Here is a 6,804-nt window from a genome sequence, read left to right on the forward strand (position 1 = left end):
TGGAAACTGGCTCTGGACTACTTGCCACAAGAGCAAGCAGCCCGATTTATAACCACTGGCAAAGCCTCGGGACTATTCAGCACGGGGTCTTTAAGGAAGGCGAGGTGATGGGATCCAGGGCAAGGAAGTCGGGCGTTGTTTTTTAGGGGATCTCCACCATCCATGTAAGCAAGTAAAAGTAAACAAGGACAAATAAAGTGAACATGGACTGGCACACTTATGTGGGGGTCTCCAACGGATGAGGAGCAGCATGGGGAATTTTGAATTGCCTGCAAGATAAATTTGAATTTGTGGATCAAGGTGGGGTGAGAGGGGCCACGACCTGGGTGAACCAATAGGGACTTGAGTGTGGATGTTGGGGAGCTTGAGCCTCAAGGAGAGCAGGATGTTGGGGAACTTCAACCTCAGGGAGAGTAGAATGTCCATGGAGTAAGGCTTCTAGAGCAAGGGACAAAAAGGTATGGTGTGTAGAGATCCAATCAATGGAGCATCAAAACAAGGTACATTGGGTGTCTGTAAGATCTTCTTGTCATAAAATCAAGTCCGCTTTTGAATTCGGCCACCGGCCATTGACTACCGGCCAACCGGCAAACCGATCGGTCGTTTTCCAACCACTTTTTGGCCGCCGTCCGGCCATAATATTCCAGCGAAAAGGAATGCTCGAGATTGGCCGTGAAAATTTTGGTTTCCGGCGAGTGATTTTCCTTCATGCACGATGGCTTCTTCTCATAATGGGGGCCTTACAAATGTGCATTTTTACCACAGAAAATTACAAGGGGTAAATCAGGCTCCATACTTAACAAGTGGGACTGGGATCTATTATTGGTTTTGTTGAGACCACTGTGTGGGATATGGTGCACACCTCGGGAGATTTGGTCTCACCATTATTGAGCCATAAGAAGTCCGAAAGGAGCTATCCGTCGGCAATTCTGCTATGCTAGACCCAACCCACTACTCTCTATAATTAACCAATTCAAGCCGTGGGTGTAGATACTTAAGTGCTTTTTTTCAAAGGCTAAGAAGAGTAGCAACTAAGGTTTTGAGCTGCCAAAGAATACACTAAGTAAACACATAAGTATAATTAGCATGGCTGATAATAACCAAGAGAGTAGAATGAACATTGATAACTTTGATTTTGCACATGAAGGTGCTAATGATGATGCCCCCATGTTTATCAATTATCTTGTTACTAGGTTGCATCAAGCTATGGGCAACCCTACTTTGCAAACAGAAGTTACTCAAAAACTTCATGCTTATGGGATTTCCCTTCCTCTCCGAGAGGAGAGAGAGCTTAGGAGGCCTCTTGATGAGACCCCCAAAAGAAGACTCTCTCCCATACAAGAGGAGGAATCCAAAGAACAAGAAAGTAATGAATCCCTAAGTTCCTCTAAAGATGTGGCTCCACGAAGACGGTGGTCTAGACGATCGCCAACTCCTCCCATGAGGAAACGGTCAACACACAGTCCTTCTCCTCGTCACTCCAAAAGGGAAGAGAGGAAACAAAGGAAGAAAAGGTCAAGAAAGAGGTCACCCTCTCCTCCTTCTTCTTCACCTTCCTCCTCTCCCGACGAAATCTATGGCTATTCTCCTAGAGAATACAAGAGGAGAGGACATCGCAAATCATACCCTGCATGGCGAAGATCACAAAAGCTCAAGAATTTCAAAGAGGGAGGAAAGAGTATCTCTTTTCTCACCTATGATGGCACCTTTGATGGCACCTTTGGTGCCACCGACAAAGTATTGGCCTTCATCCAACAATTTGATGCGGCCTTTGGAGATGAGGGCTTCACGGTTTGATGCATGCTCTCTAAGCGATTATCTCACAATTTTTGGCACGGTGCTTGATAAGCACCATCTAGAGGCAAATGGTGTCGATTTATGAGTTTGGAATAGCCTTGGAGATAGCTCAACCGAGTAAAGGTAAGAGGGCCCTGTTGAAAATTCTTGGAATAGCAAGAGTGGTGCTTCCTCATATATATTCGCTACATGTGCCTGAAATCATCTGGCTTGAAGATACCCTACATTGAAGGTTGGGAGCATATAGTGCATGCAACCCATTCTCCTTCAAGGGGTTGAAAATGTTGGGTTCAAGCCCTTGTCGGTATCATCTACCTGTGGGAACGTATCCCTATAGCATGCATATGGACTTCACTACTTCACTTATGTTTAGAAGTTTGCATGGCAACCTTTTGCTTTATATTGTAAGGTTTTTTTTACAACGGAACATAATACAATAGCGTTGTTTTTTCTTGTGCTCTCTCTCTCTCTCTCTCTCTCTCTCTCTCTCTCTCTCTCTCTCTCGTTCAATCTCTTATGCACGCTCCAAGCCGTCATGGACCCTCACAGGAGGCATCCCCCTTAGCCGCTGCCACCCAACACTGGTATCAGAGCTTCGCATCGGCCTCGACTCGACTCAATATGGCGCAGGAGCTGTCGCTTGTGGAAGGGACAGGGAGCTCGTCGACCTGCATGTTTTTGACCATAGACGCCATTAAAAAGCTCGCCATGGCCTAAGCTACAATTTTCAACCTTAAAGTCTCTCCCAATTTGGCCTATGTGCGTTGCTTTGAAGCAAGCCATCGTCAGCGTCGTCTGCAAAGCTCGCCATCGACAATTTTGTTTTTCTTATTCATCTTGTTTCACACTCCTTTGTTTAATTTTGGTCTTTGACCTTCAACCAAGAGGATCTTCCCACTCTCAAAAGGTCCTTGGCAACGGTGGTGGGGGAAATTCAAACACTTGTAGTTAGCAAAAGGGTGGTGTTTTGGTGCAACTCAAAACCCTCCGCATTGGTGGTCATCAATAGCTACGTTTTTTAAGTGCAGTTGCTAGTGAGGTTGTTCAACGACATTCCAAAATGTATTTTTTTCTTGGTCTTGGTAACGACGACATATCAAAATGTTGTCAAGCCTATTGACGGTGTAGCAAAGCAAAGTTTTTGACAGCATATTAAAACGTTCTCCAACAAAAGTCTTATCGAAAAGGAACCCCTCAAAGGCTGCAAAAAAATTTGGCTTCCTCGATTATAAAGAGTTTGCCAAGAGGTGATACGAGCACAATTTGGATAGTCGACGTCGATAATACTTGGCAACGGCATAGAACTGGAAGCAATCAGAAGAAGATGGTCAATACACACATGCAGATCAATTCTAGGTATTTTTGACCAATCGAAGCTAGCAATAAAGCTAGTGAAGACTCTTTCAACTATTTGATTCAAGCACTCGGCATACCAACACATGCAACACATGAAGATCTGCTTCGAGATTGCGGTACAAGATTTCACAAACTATTTTTACCAGTTCAGTGTCATAGCTTTGTTCAAAGTTTATCTTTTGTCAACAAAATTAGTCAAAGCCTTGTTTTCTCTCTTCATATGTCAAATACTGCCATGATAAAAATTTGTTCAGATTAAGACACTGCCACAAATACATAATGGGTAAGACCTCCCAAAAATATTTGTTCTCTGTCCTATTTTTGTCCCGCTTCTCATGAGGTTAATGGGTACACCTTAAACCCAAGGTTTGGCAGTGAACCAAAAACTCCATTTTTGGTAGCTAATTTTTCAACCTACACCCTATCTATTCAAGAGGGGGTTCACTATCATAGCACCAAGTTATGGATACACCAAAATCCTTGGTTGTGAGAGAACCTAAAACTCACGGTTGACGAGTACACCAAAAACTCGAGGAATCATGAGAGTGGTCTGTCTAGTTCGGGCTTGAGGGTGGGATTGTTGGTTCAAGCCCTTGTCGGTATCGTCTACCCGTGGGAACATATCCCTATAGCATGCAAATGTACTTCACTTATGTTTAAAAGTTTGCATGGCAACCTTTTGCTTTATATTGTAAGGTGTTTTTTACAAAGGAACATAATACAATAGCATTGTTTTTCCTTGTGCTGTATCGAATCTCTCTCTCTCTCTCTCTCTCTCTCTCTCTCTCTCTCTCTCTCTCTCTCTTATGCACGCTCCTTCGAGCCGCCATGGACCCTCATAGGAGGCATCCCCCTTAGCTGCTTCCACACAACAGAAAACATTTAGGAGTTGTTGCCACCATAAGTGCAATCCAAGCAGAATGGTGCACGGACATAAGAAAGCATGGCATCTCTCTTGAGTACATAAGGGACTCAATTGTTGCTTGTGGTTGCATGCTCAAAGGGGAGGCTATTCACCATGATGTGTCTTCTTGACAAAGAGAAAAAACCAAATGTCCTCTTCAAGCATTTCAATTGAGGCATGCTTCTCTTGAGTAGAGCAAGAGCTTACGTCTATCATGATCAAGTATCAAACAAGGCTGGTGCTAGTTCGGTCAACAAAAACTCACGTAGCGGGCATGTCGCTACATGAATACATGTTCATCGGGGTGGGAATGTTAGGAGGAACGGCGGTGAAAATAAAAGGCGGCTCAAAAAGTCTAAGAGATGTGGGTGTCCATTCAAGGTGATCATGCAACACTTTCATGATGAAGACAATGTGATTATCTTGGTCCATGGCACTCATGAGGGGCATCGGCCTGGTTCGCGCGTTGACCTCTACCACTTGCTAGTGCCTCCGGCCATTGTTGCGTATTCTGTGGAGGACTTGTTTGACATTGGAACATGTCGTCATGCTACGAAATTATCGCAGTCAAAGGAGGCTTTTCACATACAGAATGCATCTGAGCTAGATCACACAATCTATCGCTTTTTTTATGATTCCAAAAGAGGTGCAGATGTTCCTACATCAGATGCGTGGGTACATCAATTGGCCACGGACTTGTGTATCAAAATGTTTCATGGATAGTGCGTATTCAACTATGTACACGTTTCAACAATGATCACTAGCTAAGCTATGATAGATACCAATGCACTTGGACTTGAGATCCCTTTGCTACATTTAGTAGATGCTGACATCATAGATACATCATCTATGATGTAAGCAGGACCTCACCTCCTAAGCCTAGATAATGGGCTAAATCCAATCAATCCTAGTTTGTGTTCAAGTTGCCTTGCTATTGTGTCTCTCTAATCATCATTGGCATACTCTATGATTAAGCCATTAATGCAAGCTTAATCTATCCCCCATAATAATCCCCTAAACATGTGGTATCAAAGCTTAAAGCTAGTATTTCTGTTAATCTAGCATCAGATTGTAGTTGCATTTGCATGCTTCCAAAGCTAGATCACATCAAGTACTCTCTCTCTCTCTCTCTCTCTCTCTATATATATATATATATATATATATATATATATATATATATATATATATATATATATATATGTGTGTGTGTGTGTGTGTGTGTGTGTGTGTGTGTGTGTGTGTGTGTGAGAGAGAGAGAGAGATTGCCAAATCAAATTCTCTTTGCATCGCATGCAAGTTGATCTCTGTTTGTATTTGCATGCAAGTTGAATTCTCTATACATTGCATGCCATAGTTTTAACTTATCGACTCCTTATCCTTCTCAATACTTTTGATTGATGGAATATGTACCCCAAATGGATGTGCCTCTATCCATAATTACTAGTTCATTGTGTGCCATTTTCAGTAATTGATTGCCCCACTGCAAGCCCCTTGTCAAGAGTTTCCACATGAGCTCTTTAGGTCTCGATTTAGTGGGTAATCGCCCTTTTAGGTGCTTTCTGCACGTCTGCAAAACCCAGCTTAACTCCCTGTTCTACTACAAGCCAAAATAAGGTGTGTGTGCCAAGGCTCAAAACCTATGAAGAGGCTATTTTTGGGGAAGGCATGTGGGTGGACTCCAAAACTTTGGCCAAATTGCATTGTAGTATGTGGGCTGGTCCCTGCTCAACCTGACTGGCAAAAGCCTGTGTGCTTGTAGCTTTCGTCCAGCATCCCCATCTAACCAATTGACTGCCCTTCTTACTATACGTTTGTGGCCTCCAACTGGTGAGCCTAAAGCCCTCATCCCTAGTAGGCATTCCCTCAACATCTTTGAGTCTTACAACCTCAAATCCCTAATGCTTTTGCTTGGGCATACCTCATAGCAAGAACAAGAACTAGAAAACATATGCCCTAAGTGTACACCCTAGAGCAACCGATCACTCTACAGTCCTAGTCTATGAGGCCTAGGGCAAAACTATGAGATAGGTGATATATTTGACTTGTGGATGTTGATACATTCATAGAGAGGTGTATTGACTCTTTCTATCTCCTTGATTACACTTGGAGGCTCCCACTTGCCAGTGTGAATTATCTTGAAGGTAATAACATACTAGAAGCTTCACTTTAAGGTTTAAGGTTTTGGTCAAAAGTGTTGATTGATCTATTCGTTATGTGAGCTTATGAGCTAGATAAGTCTCTCTTATTGCGCTACCGTGTACTAAAGGAGGAAAAATGTCTTGTGTTTGTGTGCGCACAATTAAGGGAGTTTTAAAGTGTATAAATGAGATCCAAAGAAAAGGTCAATCAACTTTCAACAAGTCCAATATCAAATGTTGCTTTTGGCAACTTTATTCTCTATGTATTGTTTATTACTATTTGGAAGGCTTCATTGAGCAGCAATTGTGAGGGTCACTACATAATATAAGCAACACAAGTTGGCAACCTTAAGCTCCAAACTAGCATTATTTCTTCTATAAAAGGCATTGGCCACCTAGTATTGCAGTACAGCATACGGTTGATCAAAGCTACTTGGTGGGGAATTCAAGGCTTTATGTGGGCTCCATCCCTTTAACTTGGACCATTTCCCTTGGCTTTTAAGTATGAAGCTTAGTTTTCATATATTGTGGAAAAATATATTTTTTTCTTATATTGCAATATATGTAGTCTATATGCACTTGGCCACAACAAAATAGCAGTTATTCTTA

Source organism: Adiantum capillus-veneris, chromosome 4 (assembly GCF_014529385.1).
Source record: "Adiantum capillus-veneris isolate H3 chromosome 4, ASM1452938v2, whole genome shotgun sequence".
Lineage (NCBI taxonomy): Eukaryota > Viridiplantae > Streptophyta > Polypodiopsida > Polypodiales > Pteridaceae > Adiantum > Adiantum capillus-veneris.